At 53.1% G+C, this 23,805-nt stretch overlaps 1 protein-coding gene across 3 annotated transcripts in view; it reads right to left on the bottom strand.

Annotated features, from left to right (window-relative positions):
• KSR1 (kinase suppressor of ras 1) overlaps window positions 1–23,805 on the bottom strand; it is a 118,624-nt gene that overhangs the window by 67,673 nt on the left and 27,146 nt on the right. The window lies entirely within an intron of this gene.

The raw sequence follows: 23,805 nt of genomic DNA, 5'->3' as shown, positions 1-23,805 counted from the left end.
GGTCTCTGTAGCCCCTCACCCCTTGGTGCAATGCACAACCTGCTCAACTGTTTACTGCCAGCCACGGGAGAGTCTGTCATAGGCAGAGCTGCAGTGGGGACCCAGCCCATCTGGCTCCCAACACCTGTCTGAGCCTTCTGTCTTTCCCTGCCAGCCAGTCTGCAGCGTCCTGGTCCCTGTACTTGCTACTGGAGAAAACTACATGTGCAGGTGGATTGGGCCGCTCGGCACAGAGCAGCTCCTCTGCTTGCTCCCATCTGACCTCCTGCCAGTTTCCTGCCCTACCGGATGGTGGTGGTCACCGGTCTCCTCCCCCTCCACTCACTCATCCCCCACCTGGCACTCTGACACCTCCTTCTCCTCAAGAGGAGGGAGCAGGTGGGACCACTGTTCCCCCAGTCCCTCTAGCTTTCAAGCCCTTCCCTCCCTCTTTTTGAGCAGAAAGTTATGGAGCACTCCGCTGCCCAGCCTTTCCGCTCCCCAAGGTGCTGTGGTGAGAGTCCCCCAGGCTTGGGTCCCGACCTCATCCTGCGTGACCTCACCAGGGTGTTCACACAATCTCTCTTCCCAGACATCGTGCCTGCCCAACTTTCCAGGCCTCCCTCACCTCTTGCTGGCAGCTCAGGATTCCTCTCCTACAACCCATATCAACACACTCCTCCAACCCAGAAACTCTGAAATTAGCCCTTTTGCCAATCCAGACCCAACTCCCGAATGCATGCCCAGGGTCACCTCAATTTCAACAGGTCTAAGCCAATTTACTGCCTTCCACCCGCCATCAGAGTCCCCTCCTGCCTCACAGCCTCCTTCCTTCCTAACAGGAGGCTGACGTCTAACCGGCCTATTGTCTGGGATGCTGAAGAGTCACCGGAGCTCCAGCAGCCACCTTGGAACATAAGGACACGGATGGCAGAGGGGTAAGCTGGAAGCAGTCTTGATTTCCTGGTAACCCTGTGAACACACCTTAGGAATAATGTATGCATGAAGAACATTGACTTGTCTGAGCTACTGCTATGTGACCTCATTTCAACTAGCATTCTGTCCACACTGGTCTCCTGCAGCCAGTAACATCAACCTTGACTGTCTGGAAGCCACAGCTGTTCATCTGTCAGTTCCCAATCACACTATGAACAAGTTGACGAGGAAACACATTCCTCATTTTTCAATAATTGACTTTTCAAAAGTTTCTATTTATTTGAAAGGCAGAGAGAGGGACATATAGAAAGAAGAGGCAGGGAGAAAGAAATCTTGCCACTATTGATTCATTCCTCCAGTGGCTGCAATGACCAAAGTTCTGCCAGGCCAAGGCAAGGATTGTGGAGGCATCTCCAAGCCTCCCATGCTGGGGACAGGGGATCAAGCTCTTGGGCCATCTTCTTGCTTCTTTCCCAGGCACATTAGCAAGGAGCTGCTAGAAGCAGAGCAGCCAGGACTCAAATTGGCACGCACATAAATGATACCGTCACTGCAAGCGGGAATCTAACCCACGTGCCACAAGGCCATCCCTAAATAAACAACTCAAATATGTAAAAACAATACTCATTCTATTGAATAGTTTACACTTCTTCTAAGTATTCTATTTTAACTCACAGAAATGGTAATATTCCTAGAGATAGTCTGCTACTTGACTATCTACCAATTCTTTAAGGCAGCCAGGCCAACTCACACCCATCCGTGAAGTGCTGAACAGCACCATGCTGTGAGAACAGCCCATCATCTAGTGACATGTGTCCTGTGGACGAGCATGCAGGAGCTTCCCCCTTCCAGTCAATGAAAGCATTAAGGGTACACCCCCAACCTTGGCCTCCAAGCATTAACGGGGTCACCTTTCCAACACAAACACTGGAGATGGGCACCCCTAAACTTACCAGATAAGGTCAAGTCCCCCTGGGGAGTGGCTGTGTCACTCTGCACCCCTTCCCCCCACCAGGCCCAGCGTGAGATGAGACAGCAACCTTCTCCCTGGCCAAGGCATGTGAGAGACTTCCAACAGGCTCACAGAAGACGCATATTATGAGAAATCACACCCAGATTTCTCATTATTTTGCAAAATACTTCTCTTTACAAAATTTTAAAATATTTCTTCAAGCCAGCGTAGTGGAAGAGGGTTAAAATACTGCCTGTGAGGCTGGCCCAAATGCTCTGGGGCCTCTTGGATGCTCCAGAGGAAGCTCCTGGCTCCTGGTTTTGGAGTAGCACAGCTCTAGCCATGTGGTTATGGAAGAAATGAACAAGCAGACGGAAGAGACCTCTCTCCATCTCTCTCTCTCTCTCTTCTTCTCTAACTCTGTATTTTACAAAATTATTTATTTGAAAGTCAGAGGTAGAGAGAGAGGGAGAGAAACAGAGAAATCTTTCATTCACCAGTCCACTCCCCCAGGTGACCTCAACAGTGAGAGTTCATGCCAGGAGCTTCATCGGTGTCTCCCACATGGAGAGAGGGCACAAAACGCTTTTCCCAGGCCATTATCAGGAAACTGGATCAGAAGTGGAGCAGCCAGGACTCAAGCCAGTGCCCACACCATGGAATGTAGTACTGCAGGCGGCAGCCTTACCTGCTGTTCTACAATGACAGTCCCCACCCCCTTTCAAATAAGTAAATCTTTTTTAAAACTTAGAGGTAAAGAGAGAGCAGGCACTCCCATCCATCTCCTAGTTCACTCCCCAAATGCTTGCAAGAGCCAAGGCCTAAGCTAAGAGCCAAGAACTCAATTTACATGGGTAGCAGGAAGTCAGTCACCTGCCTCCCAGGGTCCACACAAGCACAAAAACGGGACTGCAGCAAAGGACAGAGGTAAAGTATTCCTACCTGAGACTCACACACCTCAACTGACATCTTCACCATGAAGCTAAATGTGCTCCCTCCACTCACTTCTTGGTTCTATTTTTTACTCATTTAAAACCATTATGTATTTATTTATTTACTGACTTTCACTTTAAAAGACAGATCTTCCATCCATTGGTTCACTCCCCAAACGGCCCCAACATTCAGGGTTGAGTCAAGCAAAAACCAGGAGCCTTGAACTCCATTCAGGTCTCCCATGGAGTGGCGAGGACCCACGCATTTGAGTCACCCATCACCTGCTGCCCCTTAGGCTGCACCTTAGTAGGCTGCCAGATGGAAAAAAGAGTAGCTGGGGCTTGAACCAGCCACTGCAATATGAGACGCAGGCATCCCAAGTGGCGCTGGAAGTGCCAAACACCTGCCCCATTTTGCACTGCCTCCAGGGTACCTCGCATTTCATCTGAATCTTCAAATTTCTGCCCAGTATGGTGGTAGCAGGATTCTCTCTGTTCTCCTTGGCAACATCAAGGCAGAAGAGGACCAAGGCTCACGGTGCCCTTCCTCCTCTCCCCACAGTCCTCATGCAAGACAAACATGTCATCTCGGGTGGTGACGCCTGTGTGTCTCCCGATAAAGGCAAGTTTCGGGTAAAGAAGGGGCTGTTGTGTTTATTGCCAAGCATGAAGCAGATTCCAGCTCACTGCAAAAGCCAGCAGGATCAGAGCGGGTTGGGGTGAGCAACCTTATTTATTTTTAGGTACGCCCCATATTCCCAGGATCATGTTCACAGCCACATCCCGGTCCTCGTGTTCTCCCGACTCCGCCTGGCAGTGCACTTTCAGCACAGCAGGGGAGTGGCTGCCCTGACCCACTTAACCAGGGGCCGGGAGGGGAGCCCAGTGCTCCTCCCTTGCTGTTCCACACCTCTTCATTCCACAGCCTGTGTGAGCGCCTACTCTATCCACGCTTCTATGCACAACCCAGAAACTTCCTCCAAGAATCTCACAGCCTGGAAAACAGGCATTTGCTAGGCTATGTGGAAAGAAACAGTAGCGAAGACATGGTAAGATGAAGGGTGCACAGAGCAGGGGGAAGTTACAGGCCAACTAGACTTGGTTTCCCTACAAGTACCACGTGCCTTTTGCCTGTTTTCTCACAACGATGACCATGAGTAAGAAGGCAGCAGGGCTCTGGTCAGGCTTCCTATCTGGAGCCCCTGTTCTCACCCCCCCACCTCTATCAGAGTGGCCTCCGTCTGAAGGGGGCCTTGGGAGGGACAAGCAGCCCAGGCCACACCTCCCGACCATGCCTCCCCCACTCATGGTGCCAACACAAAGCGGTGTAGGAAGGACACAAACAGTTGCCTGGCCCGAGGCCAGCTCACAATGTTAAGTTAGTCAATCTGGAGTGTTCTATCAGCACTCCAGGACAGCTGCTTGGCACAGTGGGTTAAGCTGCTGTTTGGGATGCCTGCCTCTCATATCACTGTGCCTGGATTTGCAACCTGGCCCTGCATCCAATCCCAGCCTCCTGCTACCGCAGACCTGGAAGGCAGCAAGTAAGGCTCAAACAGGTGGATTCCTACCACCCATATGAGAATCTGCCCAGCGCAGCCCTGGGGAGCAAAGCAGTTGACTGTAAGATTTGTCTTTTTCTGTTTTTCATACAAATAAAAATTTAAATGTATATATTAAATTTAAAAAATCAGGACTAGTGCTATGATGTAGTGAGTAAAACTATTGCCTGAGGTGCTGGCATCCCATATGGGCACTGGTTCAAGATCCAACTTCACCACTTCTGATCCTGCTCCCTGTTAACGACCTGGGAAAGCTGTGGAGGATGGCCCAAGTGCTTGAGCCCCTGCATGCATGTGGGAGACCCAGAAGGCGGCCCTGGCTCCTGGCTTCTGACCAGCCCAGGTCAAGCTGTTGAAGTACCATGGAAAGAAGATCTCTCTCTCTCTCTCTCCCTCTCTCCCTCTCTCTTTCTCTCTGTCCCTCCCTTCCTCTATCTCTCTGCCTTGCTCCCTCTTTCCTTCCTTCTCTCTTGGTCACTCTGCCTCTCAAATAGATAAAATACACCTATTGAGAAAAAAAAATGATCTTACATGATGCAAATGTGCAGACAGGGTTAAGAACCAGTATTCTGGGGGCCAGCATGTAGAGGGTTAAGCTGTGACCTGTGATGACACCACCCATATGACAGCCAATTCAAGAATCAGTTGCTCCACTTCTGATCCAGCCCCCTGCTAATAATGCACTTGGGAACGCAGTAGAAGAAGGCTCGCCACCTGGGAGACCAAGAGAACCAATAACCTGAGCAGAGGCTATCTTATGGAGGCTGTTACTGTCTCCAGGCCAATAATCCCATGTTGGAGACTGGCGTGGAACTTGTCCAAGGTGGGAGGTGGCCTGAGGCCAACCTGCCTCTATCAGCCTGCTCTCTTTGCGGGGCACAGGACAGATTTCAGGAAGATCCCAAGGATGACAGACTCTCGGGGAGTCACACCGTCTCCAAAGCTCGGTCTTTCTCTGCTTGCTCCCGGCCACCTCCACGGCCCTCAGGACTGAGTCTTGACTTCCCTTCACACCCCCTTCCCTCGCCCAGAGAGATACAGAGGGTGCATGCTCCCCCACCCTCAGGACAGGAGGCCAGCAAGCAGGCCACAGCCTCTGAGAGGCCTCTCTGGGACAAAGGGACCGAAGAACAAAGCCCCACTGTGCCCTGGCAAGAGGATAGCCAGCAGAGGCCGGGCAGGGGCAGGGTGCAGCTCTGGGCCCCGCAAGGGCATCATTAACATTCCACTTATTTATTTATTTTCATTCTAACAAACACCCTAGTGACATTGCACTTACTGCGGGTGCCAAGCAGGGCTCTGAGCCGTTTCCAAATGTGAACTCGTGATTTCTAAACATCCCCCCGCTGCATGCTCAGAAGTGGGAGTCTTCCAGGTGAACAGCTACAGGACTGTGGGGGTGAGCAGAATTCTCCCCAACCCCCGGCCATCTGGTCACTAACAAGACACAGGCACTACCCGGGCAGAGGGCCATGCCCCAGGCCATCACTTACATCCCTTCATTGCCACACAGGCCAGGCCACCTCTCAGAAGTGACTAAGGACAAGTTCTGGAATCTGGAGCCTTGTCTTGAGGTCTGGGAAATGGCAGCAGTGCAGCTATCTCCGAGGGGGCAGGGACAGAGAATCTTTTTTTTTTTTTTTAAGATTTTATTATTATTGGAAAGCCGGATATACAGAGAGGAGAGACAGAGAGGAAGATCTTCCATCCGATGATTCACTCCCCAAGTGAGCCGCAACGGGCTGGTGCGCGCCAATCCGAAGCCGGGAACCTGGAACCTCTTCCAGGTCTCCCACGCGGGTGCAGGGTCCCAAAGCTTTGGGCCGTCCTCGACCGCTTTCCCAGGCCACAAGCAGAGAGCTGGATGGGAAGTGGAGCTGCCGGGATTAGAACTGGCATCCATATGGGATCCGGCGTGTTCAAGGTGAGGACTTTAGCCGCTAGGCCATGCCGCCAGGCCCAGGGACAGGGAATCTTGTGCAGCCCCGGGCCATGCGTATATCTGTAACATCACTCACAGTGCATATAGTTACAGACTTACAAACCAGCCTGCTGTAGACATACTGCATTTTGAGTCCTGCCTGTGGTTACCTTGAAAGGGCCAGACCAAAAGATTGCACCAGCACAGTTGGACATTCCACCCTGGGTGCAGCAGTTAAAACACGGCTCAGAACCACCACTACCACCCCACCACACCCCTGCTGCATCCCATATACAAGGGCCTGGGTGTGAGTCTCAACTCTGCTCCTAAAAGCAGATTCATGCTAATGTGCACCTTAGGAGGCAGCAGCGATGGCTCAAAGTCACAGGACCACTGCCACCCATGTGGGAAACCTGGATTCAGCTCCTGGCTTCAGCAGGGCCCAACCCCAGCTGTTGTGGGTATCTGCAGAACGTGGGAAATTAGTCTCTTTCTCTGCCTTTGGGGGGGTGGGGAATGCCATGCAAAGGGCCTGACACTACAGTCCCTCTCCCCTGCACAGTGCATAGCCAGCCTGCATCTGTGCACCTGTGATATCCCAGCAGCCTGCCAGAGCAAGGACTACTGACCCCTTCTCCCAGGACGGGGGGTGGGGGGGACTGGGGCTCAACCAGATGCAGAGTGGACTCTCACGGCAGAGCTCTTGGGAGGTGAGCCCAGGTTCAAGACTGTGCCAAAGCCTCTGTCCTGGTTCCTCCCTCTGGTGTCTTAGGGTGTCTACCTGCACTAGGGCTCTGAGATTGCACATTTACAGACATCAGCAGGGTGTACACTCTCATCCATGGCTGGGTTAGGGGATCACAGTGGCAACTCCCCCTACAACCTGGCAGACCCAAAGTCTCCCAGGAGGGACCCACAGGGCCAGGCTCCAAAACAAAATTATTCCAAGGAGAGCCCATCTAGGGGGACAGTTAGGGTTCTGTGATTTCCAATGTGACACACACTAGCTGCCACCACCCTGGCTACGTATTCTTGATATCAAAGCTGCCATATCCCAGGTTAGAGAGGAAGTCATGCCAACAGCACAGAACCACCCAATGCAGAAGGCTGACACTGTGATGTAATGAGTTCAGTCATCACCTGCAATGCTGGCATCCCCTATAGGCACTGGTTCACGTCCCAGCTGCTCCACTTCTGATCCAACTCCCTACTAATGTGCCTGGGAAAGCAGTGGAAGATGATCCTAGGGTATGGGCCCCTACACCACCATGGGAGACCCTCAAGAAGCTCTTGGCTCCTGGCTCTGGCCTGGTTCAGCCCCAGCTATTGCAGCCATTTGGGGAGTGAACCAGCAGATGGAAGATCTTTTTCTGCCTCTCCCTCCCTTTCTCTGTAACTCTGTCTTCCAAATAATAAACCTTGAAAGAAAAAACAAATAGTGACGGTTGAAGGCACCTCTGCTTCTTCAGCTGTCAAATGGATACAGGGAAGGTCTGGGGTGGGAGGGATTTCCTATCCCTCCACCCCTGGGAGCCCTAAGGCAGTAGCAGATTCAACCCCAGTGCCATCCCCTGCTTGAGTCAGAGGTCCTTTCCCATTGGTTGCCCTTGGAGAGTGGGAACCCAGCCCCTACTCCCACCGTCTCACGTAGAGGGGTGGGGCTGCTCAAGTAATCTACCCACGATCTTGACAGAACAGAAACTTCCTCTGCAAGGGACCCACACGGAAGTCGTCTGCACGTAGGCCACCAGAAGCCACTAGTTGAGTGTGGCCTTACCCAACCAGATGGAATTGCCTGTTACACCTGCCGGGGTTCTGCAAGACCCAGGTGTGAGGGTTCAGCCCAGGGCTCCAGGGTCACGCAAGCCCGGGGGAGTGCCAGCCCTGTCCTTTCTAGACCATGTGACTCTGGACGCGCTACCCCACCCCTGGGGCCATTGTGCCTCACTGCTCACACCGCACAAGCAAGAAGGGTGATCTGCATGTCCTACTGCAGGCAGGGTGTCACCTGCCCTCTGCTATCACCTAGCACTGAGAAAGAGGCCTTTCCCACTGGGACAGAGTTGGGGGTCTTGCATGCTCTCCTGCCCTCATGGGCTGTTTCTACTCTGGCCAGCCTCTTCCCAGTCAACTGGTCAACATGGAAGGTTGGCAATGAATGCAGGTGTTTATCCCCCTAGGCAGCTGGGAAGGCCTAGCCAGGGTAGGCTCTGCGTGTCCAGGAGGCAACAGGCACTCTGAGGATAGACAGGTAGGCAGGTGGACTGCCAGGACTGGATCACAGAAACAACCTGCATCATGATGCTTGCAGAGAGCACATATACCTGCTGAAAGAAGATCCAGGCGACCTTCCACCCTTCCCAATCCCTTTCCCTTTAAGAATGTTAAAGCTGGTGGGCCCGGCACAGTAACCTAGTGGTAAAGTCTTCACTTTGCATGCACAAGGATCCCATATGGGTGCCAGTTCTAACCCCGGACAAGTAGGAGACTTCAGCAGGATGATGAAGTGCTCTGCACAGGGTTTGGCATGTGACCATTACTGTAACTGCCCAGAGCCAGGATGCCTGCCAGGGCTCATGATTCCTCTGTCCAGTTATGACGCCCTCATGTCCATGTCCACACCCCTAAAGTCTACTCAAAGCCAGACACTCCACCCCCAGAGAGAAGTTCCTTTGGTGATCCCACGTCCTGATGCTAGGACTCCAAGTGTGTCAGCAGGGCAGCAGTCAAGGTGGACAACCTTCTTTGGGGCACTTGGTCTTGAACACAGTGGGCAGACCTGGGGGTTGGGAGAGTGGCCCTGTTAAGTTTCACTTCTGCCCTGAGCCAGGCTGGCCCTTGGGGCACAGGCATAAGAAACTGGCCCACACTCTCCAGAACAGCGTGGTCCAACAGACACATAAGGGAAGTCCTGGGCGAGGTTGTATTTTCCAACAGCCACCGGAAAATTCCAAAGAAACAGATGCCATGAATCATGATGCTACATGGTCATGTGTCACTCACCAAGGAGACGCATTCTAAGAAATGGGTCATTAGGCGACTGTGTTGTGCAGATGTCTCAGGGCAAACTGGCAGGAGCCAAAATCCTGACCCTCCCAGCTTCCCTCTCCGCCTCTCCCAGTATGACCTCACCACCAGCCACATACATGCTGACCTAAGGAGTTCATCTTCCTTTCCTTTTCACATTCAGATGAATCAAAACAAGTTGCTAACCCATGCACACCAAAATGTTGGCTCAGGCAGAGGGGGCTCTAAGGATTCAGTTGCTGGCTGCAGGGAGCCATAGGGCCAGACCCAGTTTCACTTTAAAGGCATGTCTGCTCAAGTAGCCTCAGCGTCAGCCCCGGGAACCTGTCTGATGACCTCCCCCAACACCCCTTCTTCCATTTTAAGTCCTCCTGTATATGAGACTGGCATCCGCTCTTCTTCCCCTACCATGTGGCCACCTGAACACATCTGCCTCCTTGTAGCAACTCTTGTATCTGGGACTCCGGGACAGTGGCTGTCACAGAGCCTAGGCCTTATGTTAATGGGGACCACAGTAGCAGCCAAGTCACTACAGGAGAACATCTTTGGGACCACCATGATGTATGCTGTCCACTGGTAACCAGAACATCACCAACATGGTATGTGACTATATTTGACCTACCCAAACCTACACAAAGTATTACTGTAACACATGATTAAACATGTACAACATAAAGTCGACATTAAAAAAATCCAGCAGGGTTCCTGTTTTGCTATAAATTTGCCAGGGCTTCTTATCTTTAGTGTACAACGTGATTCAGACTAGTCCTGTGCTTTGGTAACAGCCACCTATGGCTAATGCCGACCCTGCTGGAAAAGGTGAGCTGCACATTTCCCTGCAGCGGCTTGGGGAACATGGTGCCGCTGCCCACCTTGATTACGTCTTGGTCATGTGGGATGGGCAAGAGCAAGGGTGGGGCTCTTCTCTGCATTACACAGGGGCTGGTTTCTCCCACAGAGGGGTGCCGACAGGAAATACCTGTTTGTCTAGCTTGAAAAAGTTTCTTCCTCCTTCTTGGGCAGGGCTGGTCCCATGAAACCTGTAGAGCCAAGAGTGCTATGCCTTAGGGAGCTCACTCAATGAATACCTGGGCCACTGAAGAGGAAAACCCAGGTAGCAGGATGGGGCTGGGTGAAGGCTGACCCTCAGCAGGGCTCCAGACCAAACACTTGCTGCAAAGGGTAGGGTTCACCCCAGGGGACTCCCAGCTGCCACCACCACCATCTGCCCCCACTCCAGCAGAGGACAGGAAATAACCAAAGCTCCAAACCTCACAAGCAGGTTGGAGGAATTCACCTACATCCACACAGCCAAGCAACTGTCACCTCCCCAGTGAACACACATAACCAGGAGTGAGCAGCAGGCTTGGGCCATTAACCATGCTGAGCCAGAGCCTTCTCTGCAGGCACTCGTCATCAGCATGGCAAAGATGTGAGCCAGAATGGCATTACTGTCATGCTGAAATTAGGAAAAGTGCCAGATTTGCCAAGGACCCTCACAAATTCCCTAGAGTACAGCATCACTGGCCAATCAAAGGAAGGCCATGAGCAGCACTGACCCAGCAGGAACCTGGGCACAAGCCAATCATGTTCCCCTCAGCCCCAGCTCCGGTGGCTAAGAACCTGCACAACTTGGGGAATCCAGGAATTAAGCCACAGCTGCCCACCTCATTGCTCTGTGCTTCCCAATAAGCACCTACTCGTCTTCCACCACCCAGTGTCTTGATGGGTTTTCTGCACACCAAGCGACGGACCCAGGTTTGGGGTGCTACAGCAACGCCTCCTACTAGCTTGGGGTGTTGTTTGGCAACAGGATTCAACACCTCCCACAGTAGGTGGGTGAGACTTGAACTAGATGAGCATGGTGCTTCAAGTAAGAACGAAAACACAGCAACTGTTTAGCTGGAAGAACCAGGAGGCAGCCTGGTTGATGGCCACCCCTTGATGACATTCCTGGTGCAGAATGGCAGCCACAACAGAAACAGCTTACAATGTGCTGGTGGAAGCAGGGTGTCTATGTTAGCTCGTGACCACACGTGACAGCCCTGGGAAGGGAGGCCCTACCATCACCCCCATTCCAATGATAAGATGACTGTGCCCGGGAGCCTTAGTGACTTGCTCAAGATCACACAGCCATGAAGTGGCAAGGCAGGGAGGCAAACCCAGGTCTCCTGGCTGCACACAAGGCCCCTAGCCCCTTGGTGGTGCAGCGCCTCTCAGGGCTGCAAGCATCTGAATGAATCATCCAGTGGAGGCAGGGGCTGCTGGCACCTACTTGGATAAAGAACCAATCCCTCTAGACTCATCAGGGTCATGGGAGAAGACGTGCAAGAAACACACATGTGGGCATGCAGGCCTGCAGGGACTGGGCAAGGCTGTCTGGCAGGGCAAGGCAGTGCACTGTGAGCCCACAGCTAGGATGGCCCTGAGCCAGAAGTTCACACACCAGGGAAGTGTAAGGACAGGCTCCTCCAGGCAACCTACTTCCACAAGTTCCTGGCCTTTTTTGTTGTTTGTTCAGAAAGAGGAAAGAGGGGACAGAGTGTAAGCTCTTTCCCATCAGTAATTTCACTCCCCAAATGCCAAAAATGGCCAGGAAGTGCTGCCCCCAAAAGCCAGGAACTCTATCCAGACCTCCCACTTGGGCAGCAGGAGCCCGGTCACTTGAACCATCGTATGTTGCCTCCCAGGGTTCGTTTTAGCAGGAAACTGGAACTGACAGCAGAGCCAAGACTGGAAGCTGAACACTCTGACACGGGACACTTAACCAACCAGTGTCTTACCCACTACATCCTTGCTGGGCAGGTGCCACCAGAGCTGTCCCCAGGTAAGAACTCCTGAGCTGGAAATGAACTCCCATTGCTGATTCTGCAGGACAGAGCCATCTCCCTGCTGACCATGGGGAAGGCAGACGGGAACACAGAGCTGCCCAGGAGCATGAGTCAAGCCAACTTTGCAATGCTGGGAACAATGTGGCTCTGTGCCAGAATGTATGCTCCTGGCCCTAAATGATCATCCTGGAACCTCAGAGGAAGAGGAGCAGAATTCATAAGGCTCCAGAGTGCTTCTTGTGCAGGGACAGTCACTCTCACAGGTGCGTGCTACAGGGAAGGCCCCGCCTGCTCGAGGAAGATGGCCATGGGGGTAGGGGAAGATCACAGGTGCTGGCTGGAGCCTGCTAAGGGAAGACCTCTTCTCCAGTGTCTTCCTGCTTCCCAGAGTCTCCTGTGACTGGGGTGCTGTGTGCACTTCTGGAATGCAGAGGACAGTGGTGTCGTTTGGTTACCCAGCCCCCGCCTCTGAACTGCACCCCATCACAATGCCCCTCACCACCTACCCTCTCCCCTGACCCAGACTCACTGCACAAACACCACTATGGCAGATACTGCCAGAGGCCCAAGAAAGTCAAGGTAGACACTGCCCTGAAAACAGACCAGCCAAGTGTTGTAAGCCACTTGCCAACCAGGTAAGGTGTCTGGCTGATGTGGGCAGCCTCCCAGAGCCACACAGGCTGGTATAACTAATGGGATCTGGCAGGGGCTCACAAAGGAGTGGGTAACTCAGTGAGCCCCTGAAGACTCAGAGGGTCCACACAGGGCTGTGTGAGTTCAGTTCCCTTCTGGTTCTACCGTGAGGCGATCGGTCATCATCTCTGAACTCCCACAGCCTCTTCACCGCAAAACATTTGGACTCTAGGCCACAGGGTACACCCTCCCACCAAGCTGCCTGCTCCAGATCCCAACTGCCCTCGACTTGGCTCTACCCTAGGGAATGTCACGCAGGAATGGACAGGCAAGGCCATGGGAACAAACCACCCCCAAATCTTGATGGTTGGATGGCAGAGGTAATGCCTCATCCTGCCTAACACACTGAATGTTGACCAGGTGCTCAGCCTTACCTACATTGCCTTATACCTGCATCTACTGGGAGTACCCAGGAAAGAATATGGCAAGACATACCAGCTCTCAAAGGCTTCCTCCCCAAAGTGTCACACGACTTCCTGCTTATTGGCTGACACGAGTCATGTGTTCACACCTAACTTGGAGGAGGTAGGAAAGTGCAATCTTACCATGTGTTCAAAGAGAACCAGGAATAGGTGGTTTAGCAGGGTTTTTCTTTCTTTCTTTTTTTTTCCAGTTTATAACTTTTGCATTTATTTGAAAGGTGGAGAGGGGAAGACAGAGATGGATCTTCCAGCTGCTATGTCACTCTCCAAATGGCCACATCAGATGGACACTGCCAGGCTGAAGCCAGGAGCTGGATGCCAGGGACCCAAGCACATGAGCCACTGTCTGCTTCCTCCCAGAGTGTGCACCAACAGGAAGCTGGCTCCAAGCGCAGGTGGAGCTACAACAGAGCAGGTGCTCTGACGTCGGTTGTGGGGATCTTAAGTGGCAGCCAGGACTTCACAGCCCTGTAGTGCCACCCTCCTTAGTGGGGTTCGAGCGGAGGCTGGTGAGGCCAAAGGGGATGGAAGCTTGAACATGGTTTCTGATTCGCTCTAGAGTTCCTCAATCTCACATAGTCAACATCTGGGGTCAGGTCCCTCTCTGCTGCGGGGGCATCACCAGGAGTGCAGCACATGGAGCTGCACCCCTGGCCACTCCCTCTGAGATACCAGCGACGCCTTCCCCTCCAGACTGTGATGATCAGAATTGCCTCTAGACATTTCTAGACATCCCCTGGGGAACAAAACAGCTGTTGATGGAGAGCCTCCACTTACAGACTTATAAGAAGTCTAATAACATCTCTGAAGCAGCATAGAAAATGATGACATCATTTGCTTCCCTCGAGATCACTTACTCAGAATCACCTTTCCTAAAACTTCTGTTTATTGTATCTGAAAGGCAGAGAAATGGCGAGCTTCCACCTGCTGGCTTACCACCGTCCCCCTGCCAGGGGCTGCACCTTGCTGAAGCAGAGAGCCAGGAACTTGTTCTAGAAAACCCATATGAGTGGCAGAGATCCAAGTACTTTTGCCACCACCTGCTGCCTCCCAGAGCGTACAATAGCAGGAAGCTGGAATGAAAACAGAGCTGGGACTTGAACCCAAGCACTTGGATATGGGGGATATGCTATTGGTTCCACCTTGAAGGGTTGTGAGGATGAAAAGCAAATGTCACAGGGTTACAGTGTAGGTGGCAGCTTAGCCAACTGCACAGGTTCGAGTCCCGGCTGCTTTACTTGTGATCCAGTTCTGTGCTAATGTGCCAGGAAAACAATAGAAGGTGGCCTAAGTTCTTGGGGCTCTGCGCCTACATGAGTGACATGGGCCTCCCAACTCCTGGCTTTGGCCTTGCTCGGCCGCAGCCATTGCAACCATTTTGGTGTGGGGGCAGGGAGAGAATCAATGAATGCTAGAGCTCTGTCTTTTCCTCCTACTCTTTCAGGAACTCTGCCTATCAGATAAATAATAAATCTTGAAAATTGCAAAAAGGCAAATAGCAGCAAAGCACTCAGCATAGGATGTGGCACATGGGAGCCTGAGCCGCCACGGATCCTTGCCGACAAGTGGTTAGGACTCACTGTGGTCCTTTCTCTGTGCTGCCTGCTTTGCTTTCCTGTGGAAGAGAGGGCACAGTCAGGCAGAGAATTCTTCCAGAGAGCCAGGGAGCCACTCACTTGGCCCATGCCCAAGCCTGAAAAGCTGCAGCATGTCGCCTGCATTTGCACCCCAGCCACCAACACTAAAGGCCAAGGCTGTGCAGTGATCACACAGGCCCTGTGGGTAGGTCCTGGCGCGTGTTAGTGCTGCAGACAAGCACAGAAAGATGACGGAGAAGCACACTGGCCCCGGAGGTCTCCTGACAAGGGACTTGGTCACACACAAAGCCAACAATGACTGCTTGTGAAGCTGCACGTGGCCAGGCGGGCTCCGCCCCTCTCCATATCCCCACCCTGCCTTTCCACCCAAGGCTGGCAGCAAGGCAAAGATGGTGTCCGTTTAAAGTCAGTAAGCAGAAAAAAGGCCAAGAATGTATAGAGAGACACGTCAGAATTGAAAGTGTCAGGTTCTCAGAGATACCTGCCTTGGGAGCAGGGGCCTCAGAACCACCTGCCAGACTGCTGGGAGCCATGGAGGACCCCCCTTGCTCCACCTGCTCAAGAATACCTCCTGCATAGCTGAGAGTGGGCCACCTCCCAGGCAAGGTCTAGGACGATTCAGGCCACACTGGATAGTACTGGTGGGCGTACGGTTCTCTCTTAGCCTCAGTGTACACATGCCAGAATCACCAGCTGGCTTGGAATCCCAGCTCTGCCATTTCCTGGCTGGCAACTCTGCCAAGATCTCTGACTTCCTCAGCCTTCAGGGCCATTACCTGTGGCTGCATGATCTCAGCACTGCATGTAAGTGCCCATTGAGGGGAAAGGCATGGTGGGCAGAACCCAGCCCACACAATCTCCCCAAACCCGGCTTCCTGGCCAGCATGGTCTGCCTTACAGAGCGCCTTTCAGTAACTTCCATGAAGTTTACCTGTTCCCCAGGTTCTCCAACTGCAGACTGGAACCACAATCCTCAGATCTCCAGACTGTTTAGGGGTGTGAATGAGTGTCACAGAGCCTGGCACAATGACCATCATAGCGGAAATGATGGATATCGCCCGAGGAGGAGGAGGATGGCCTAATAATAGCCTTGGTCCGGATCCTGCCCCCAAAGCAACTGAAACAGCCTAGATGCTGCCTCAGGGGCTGTAACATGGCGTAAATGAGAGGAGGGAAGGATGAGGTTAGCCCCACGGGGGCTTGCTGAACATCAGCCATTCATCATAGATTCACACGTGTCCAGCCTCAGCACGATGCCAGGCACAGGGACAGGGCTGGAGCATCATGGCCACTGTACTGTCATGTAGTAGCCTGTCCTCAGGTATGAATCCTGCACCCTGGAGCTTCCTTCCTCTTAGGGAAGCCGTGCTCAGGACATGGGACAAATCTATGGGAGCAGTAGTGCTGGGCCTGGCCGGGCTGGGGGGCAGACCCGACAGCTCCTTTGCCCTCCCCTTGGCAGAAAAAGACCCAGGATCCCTGAGATGGTGACCGTCACCCTCCTCCCATTCCTCCAATCTCCGCACCCAAAATGCCTACAAGTTTATGACCTCTCCCCCAAGTGCCCCTGGGACTCCGACATTCTTGGTTACCATGTTGCTGCTTTAAAATAATCTTTGAAAATAAAGATTGTTCACTTAACCAAATGAAGCTAAAAATAAAGTGCAGCACTCAGAACAGGGCACCCCAACAGGGCCTGGCTGGTCCAGCTAAGGACCCCCAGTGGAGTCTGAACAGCCTCCATCCCCCGCCCCAAGTTCTCAGCTTGCCCAGTAGCCACAGCCCCGGGCAGTCACCTGAAGCATAGCAGCAACTCAGGTCCAAGTCCTCTCCACACCAACAAACCTAGACAGGCCGGTGCTTGCACACCTGCCACTCACCAGCCAAGCAGCCTGCAGAATGCCACTGCCAGCGTCATCCTGCATAGTGCTCAGACCATGGGGGCCACTTTTTATTCTAATTTTACTCATTTCAAAAGCAGAGTGACCGAGAAAGAGACAAAGAGTGAACCTCCACCTGCTGGTTCACTCCCCAAATGACCACAACAGCCGAGATTGGATGAGACTGAAAAAACCAGGAGCCCTGAACTTCATCTGGGTGCCCCTAAGTTGCGGGGGAGGCGTGAGGAGCAGAAACCCAAGTACCTGGGCCACTTTCCTTCTCAGGGAGCGGGATGGGAGGCAGAGCAGCCAGGACTCAAACAAGTACTCTGTTAGGGGTTGCTGGTGTTGGCAGCCAGGGGCTTCACCCTCAATGTTACAGCACAGGTCCCTGGGACCCCCCTTCTGATGCTGACACCAGGGGACGCCTTCAAGGACATTACTTCTAGGGGTCCCTTACCAGGTGCACAGCTTTCTACCCACTGCACCACATGGCTTCTGGCTCACCAGTCCCTTGGCCCTGCACTCTGTGTTAAGCCTGCTGGTAATCTGGCCTGACCCAGCCCTTCCAAACCTGGGTCTTCAGAAAACATGCCTTTATCCTAGGTACTGCCACAACACAGAAAGGCAAAGGTAGGTGTACCTGCCCTATGTCAAATATCACCAGGTGCCTCCACTTCGGAGAACGTCTTTCCACAAGGATTTTCACAGATGTTCTCAGGTGTCTACCTGAGCCAGGGCTGGACTCGTTCTGGGAAGTGCACGAAGACATCACTAGTGCTTTCAGGCATGCGCTGCCGCTTCCAGCACAGGCATGGTGAGCCAGGCATGCCCCTTCTGAAATTAGACAGTGCTTTCGTGTGCTTCCTGGGAGTTTCTTGGAAATGGAAGTCCAGCTCAATAGACTATAGTATCAGGAATTCACTTTCTCCTAACTTCTGAAGAGCTGGGCAAATCTGGCGCTGCAGTCAAACAGAGCCTCCATCTACCCTCACAGCCCCTGCAATGACCTGTCACAGCCCCCATGACAAGGACCTGGTTCCCAAGGACTCCAAGGGCCTGATCAAGGCCACCTGCGCTTCAGTGCCTCTGTCCATCTCAGCCTCAATTTCCTCTTGCCCTGGCCCTGGTGACCCAAGCTGCCCAGGGGCCTAACAGCAAACAGCCCTGCTGGCCTCCACATTCCAGAGGTCAAAGTACATGGCCCTGCAGGGATGCAGGCTTATCACAGCCTTGCTCCTCTTGCTCTGGACAAACCTCCCAGAGCTCTTTGGGTCCATTTACATACTCCCAATCCCATCCCAACAAGCTGGGGCCACTCTCTGGCCCCCCTGTGTTCATTGCTTCCTGAGTCCACCTCGTCACAGGTCTCCACAGCCTGAGCTCAGATGACAGGCTGGCCCCTGCAGCCACACTCATTCCTTCAAGTGCCCTATGGGCCCCTCTGCTTGTTCATCAAGAAACACACACACACACACACACACACACACACACACACACGAGGTTTCCCTAAGGGTCCCTGGGTCTTTGCCTACACAGCACTATCACCTGAGGAGCATCTTCAAAGACCCAGGCAGGGCTCAGGCCCCACCCCAGTCTCTAGGAGAGTCCAGGCCTCCACAGCACTAAAAACTGTCTGGGTCATTGTAGCGGCCTCCAGAGCTGGGGTCCAGCACCCAAACCACTTTTCCCAACCCTGGGTACACCGGAATCCAAATCACCTACATAGCAAATAAGATCAGTAAGTGGACGGAGCAGGTCCTGAGCCTGGTGGTCCCAGGTCACCCTGACCACCAGTGGCCTGAGAAACACTGTCTGGAAAATGTGCTATCAAGCCATTTGGAAAAAAGGAGTTGGCCAATAGGTTTTGCCTTCAAAATCCCCAGGCTCCTTCCCGACAGTTAAAATCCCCCAAATTGGAGTGGGCATTGGGCCTGGCGGTTAGAATACCAGGTAGGATGCCTGTACCCTCATCATAGGGCCTGAGTTTGAATCCAGCTTTCTGCTCATGGTCCTCTAAGAGGCAGTAAGTGATGGCTCAGGGTCTGGGACCCTCACACCTACCTGGGAGACCCACATTGAGTTTCCCAACCCTGGCTTCAGCCCACACACCTTGGGGGGTTTGGGTAGTCCACTAATGGCCTGGAGATCCCTACTTCTCTGACACTTGCTTGTAAATTCCCTCAGCAGTGCTGCAGACTGAGCTGGGTGCAAGCACAGCCAGTGGTTCAAGGTCTAATTGCTGCTGCAGATGAAGGCAGTGGCCGGCGGCATGCACGCATTCCCATCTGTGGGGCAAAACCTGTAGCAACCTGCCTGCCCGTCCCAGAAAGAAGCTGCCACGGCGACAGCCCTGTGCATGCGTGCATGTGGGTGGGCGGCGCTGCCAGGCCTGGAGGGAAGACACCACTCCCTGCCAGCCACTGGCTTCCCAAAGTGCCGCCCTTCCTCATTGTTCATGTGTTGCAAGAGCCAAGCAGAGTTTCTCACACATTGCTTTCCGGTGCTTTTGGCACTTGCTGCCAATACGATTACCTCATATTTCACCTTCAATCTACTCCCTCTCTGAGGGAAGAAATTTTTTTTAAAGATTTATTTTTTATTGCGAAGTCAGATATACAGAGAGGACAGACAGAAGATCTTCTGTCCGATGATTCACTCCCCAAGTGGCCGCAACAGCTAGAGCGGTGCCGAACCAAAGCCAGGACCTGGAGCTTCTTCCAGGTCTCCCACATGGGTGCAGGGTCCCAAGGCCTTGGGCCATCCTTACTGCTTTCCCAGGCCACAAGCAGAGAGTTGGATGGGAAGCAGGGCTGCCGGGATTAGAACCAGCGTCCATATGGGATCTGGGCACATTCAAGGCGAGGGCTTCAGCCATTAAGGCTATAGCACCAGGCTCTGGAAGAAATTTCGTATCTTTATTATGGATAGTGGGGGAGACCCAAGGACAGGATTTGTCCAAAGACTGCCAGAAAAGCAAAAGCCACCAGAGCAAAACAATTGTGATTGCGTTTCTTGGGCCCTGTTGCCTGCAGGAACTGAAAAGCTGAGGTCAATTTGCTTTGGGTCCCATACACTGCTTATTTAAAAGAGGGAGATTTTTAGTGTGACTGTCAAGTCACACTGCCTGGCGTGAGGAGCTAGCCCATAAATGGGGTGCCTGGTTCAAGTCCCCCCTACTCCATTTGTGATCCAGCTTCCTGCTAATACACCTGGCAGGCAGATAAAAGGCACTTGAGTGTCAGCCAGCCACTTGGGTTTTTAGCCTGGCCCAGGTTTGACTGTTGAAGGTACCTGGGGAGTGAACTAGCACATGAAAGATCTTTCTCCACCTGTCTCTGCCTTCCAAATGAAAAAAAATTGTTTAAATGCCAAGGGAGAGTGGCGTTTAGACTTTGTCCTTGAGGCCATTCAAGGACTGGAAGGGGGCTGAAAAGTGAGCTTCTTCCATTCAGGATTTAAAGTAAGGAATCTTGTGGTCTACCCAAGGCTGGGCTCTCCAGGAGGGCCAGCAGCCCTGAGAGGCCCAGGATATCAGCACAATTAGTCTCATGGTCGAAAGATAGCATCCCACCCCCCGCACCGGGTACTGGGCGTCCTTGACCAATGTGGCTGATCCCTGTCCTTCCTAGAAGAGTTACTGCAAGCCCTGGACCAATGGCTGCTGTCCAAACTGCACACAGTAAAACTGAAACAGCAGATGACCCAATCCCTCATCTGCTGACCTCAGCAAGCAGCTCTGCCGCCCCGTGTTTCTACCGGGAGGGAGGAAAAGTTCTGAGCTGCCACCCTCAGCTAACAGCACAGTCCTGGGACCTGAGGCTTCCTGCTGACACAAAATGAAAACAAAAGTGGCCTGTATGGCTTTCTGGGTCACTCTCAGAAGCTGACCCTCAGGGCAGACCTAGGCAGCTATGTCCAGAGTTCCAAGGCACCTTTCAGGGGCTGGGGGATCCTAAGGGTCACTGCCCCCGCCTGAACCTGCATGGAGGGCACAGAGCTTCCTGCTGGACCTGCAGTTCACCCTGCCTTGCCCACTGGTTACCATGGCACCTGTAACCTGCCTCTCAGATCCTCCCTCTCCAACTCCATCAGCCAGGAAACCACCTAGACAAGCACTCCGACTGGGACCTCCCCTCTGAGGCAGCAGGTGAGTAAGGGAGCCAGTAAACCTGACCATGGCAGACTCGAGAGACCCAACCTGGGAAAAACTGAGAGAGAACTCAACAACTTGCCCAGGTTTTCCAATCAACATGAACGTCACAATCACTAGCTGGAGGGAAAACTGGGGTGTCATAACTATAAGTATTGTGTGCCCGCTCGCATTCCCCCAAAAGCATCATCCCAACAGTTCCCTTGGGACTAGCAAGTAGACTCTCACCAAGCATCAGGGGTGAGTGGCATTCCACCCAAAAACCATGACTGCAGGCTGAGAATGTGCCTGGCCAGTGGCAGGCGGTCATGGGCAAACATAAGTGCAAGCTTGGGCTCCATGGAGACCACAAGATGGATGAGGCCGCGAGCCGTTCAAGGAAGGAGACTTGCCCGGCTGCTCCAGCACCTGCCCGGCAGCCCTGCAGTTCGGGCGGGGATGGCCGTCTCCACGGCATGGCTCATGGGACTTCAGAGCTAGAAGAGACCCTGGCATGGCCACCCAAGCTGTCTGGCTTCACTGTGGGGGCAGCAGAGGGGGCAGTGTCACAAGGAGATGACAGGCACTAGGACCCAGGTCCTCCAGCTCCTGGGCCAGGGAAACCATTACACAACAAGCCCTCCTCCTCCATGTGAAAGACTCCTGGCTCTTGAATTAAAAATGCACCCATAGATGTTACCTTCCTCTCTCACACACAAACACCAAACACACAATCTCATCCAAAGATGCCACATGTATGAACACCATGTTTCTGCCAAGTCAGATAATGGGGAGGCCAGGGAAGAGATGTGGGAGAAAAGAGGAGTCCCCCTCCACCAAGTACGGCTCTCCCATAAAGGGCAGAAATCAAATTTCCCATAGGAGCCTCCTCCCAAGCAGCTACTCCCGCTTTTGTCCTTGCCACACAGGTAAAGGTGACAGCCAGATGCTGCCTCCCAGCTCGGGCCGTACAAGGGACTCACGTCCGCTCCACATACCTGAGACCTTGCTCGGCAATCCACTTTCGGCTGCACCTGGGACCCCTGTGCTGTGTCTGTCTCGCCGGCTGAGCAGGCTCACCTGGGGCACCTGCTTGTGGGCTGGGCCCAGGGCTGCTGCCAGGGCCGCCTCCTGAGCGCCGGGAGTCACCAAGCCAGCCACACTGAGTCAGCGGCCAGGGTCCAGAATCAGCTTCCTGGAGGGCTGGGATGAGTCCCCGCCCAAGGGCACGCTTAGGGAAGCCTTCATTATCAGGACATCCACAGGGACCAGTATCGCCTGCCAGAGCCGGGCAACAGCTCCAGACAGATCTTTTTAGATCAGTGTTGGTCTTGCAAATGCCAGAAAGCTCCTTCCTGCTCTTTATTGCCATTTAATGCTTGTCTCTGGAATCCAACCCCCCCCCAAAATCAGTCCTTCCCCTCCACCAGTCTCCAGAAAAGCAGTAACTGGTGGTGTCCTGGCAGAAGACGTTAATAGCAAGTCAGGAGGGGTCCTTGTGAGGCAAACTTCGAACCCCAGGTAAATCTGAATCTGTCCCTTTCACTTTCAGAAAGCCTGGACACACCTCACTCCCAGGTAAGTTTCCAGCTACTGCCACCTGCTGTTCCTTTCCCTTTCTTCCAGAAATCTCACCTGGTGGGCCTGCCAGGCAAAACCACCCCTCACATCTCTCCATCCAGGGCCCAGTTGCCTCCCAAGGAACCCTCCACGCTCACTCCCAACCCCCTTGCATCTTCACTTAAGTCTTCCCTGAAGGAGTTTTACGAGTAAAATCCCTCTTACTCCCACCCTCCCACAGGCTGTCACAGAGCACAGAGAAGGTGCTCTGTGTCCAGTTCATGGAGACCATGAAGCACCTTCCAGGTCTCTGCAATAAACCACAGCACACAAGGTCAAGCGATGGAGCAAACTGCTGAGGGTTCCTGGGGTGTGTTCCGGTCAGGCAGAGGGAGGGAGAGATAGTGGAAACCCAGCCGAACAAGAGCCCAGAGGCAGCAGGAGGTGGGGTTGTTTGCTTCCTAACTTTCCCACCAGCAAACACCCCCAGGCCGTGGTGGTGACCATCACCAACAGCAGGCCAGTGCAACCTCCAGCAGCTAAGAGCCCATTATTTCGTGCCCAGGGCCCAGCCCTCTTCACCAGACCCCCTAATTAGAGAGTTAAGAACTGAGATTTTTTTTTTTTCCCTACAATGCTGCTCCATTTTTTTAAGCCTGTAACAACACAGAAGGAAGGTTATTTAAATCCAAGTCAGAAGGGGAAAATCTGCATTGTGAAAAGGGCAAATTAAGAACACATTTTCCTGGCTTTTAGGTAATTCAAGGTCACCAGCGATAAACAAGACAGCTAACGAAACCATCTGCCACCCAGGCTCCACCACCAGCTCACAGGGCCAGACAGGCCTTAACACCGTGTGGAGCGGACCATGTCTGCGAAAACTGACCTGGCTCAGGAGTTCATGCGGGGGTTTCACAGTCCTGCCCTTACAACTGCAGCTATGCCTAGCCAGCCTGGCCTGGGCAGTGCACAGGAACATTAACAAGTAGGACTCTTTTTTCAACATTTATTTTTATTTATTTGAAAGGCAGAGTTGGGGAGAGAGAAGGGATCCTCCACCACTGGTCTACTCCCCAAATGGCTGCAGAAGTTGAGGCTGGGCCAGGCAGGAGCCAGAGTTTCCCTGCATCTCCCATGTGGTTACAGAGGCCCACGGTCTTAGGCTACCCAAAGAGGACTCTCAGTGAGCAAGCATTTGGCCTAATTGTAGCACTGAACTCATGTCCAGAATCCAAAACTTCCCTGGCTAACCTGCATCCTCATAAGGTGATGGCTCAAGTCCTGGAGTTCCGGGCTCCTGGAATTGGCCCAGTGCTGGCAGCTGTAGGCATCTGGGGAGTAAACCACCAGATGGGAGATCTACTGCTCTCTCTGCCTTTT

This window comes from Ochotona princeps, chromosome 17 (assembly GCF_030435755.1).
Source record: "Ochotona princeps isolate mOchPri1 chromosome 17, mOchPri1.hap1, whole genome shotgun sequence".
Lineage (NCBI taxonomy): Eukaryota > Metazoa > Chordata > Mammalia > Lagomorpha > Ochotonidae > Ochotona > Ochotona princeps.
This window is presented reverse-complemented; position numbering and strand designations above follow the sequence as displayed.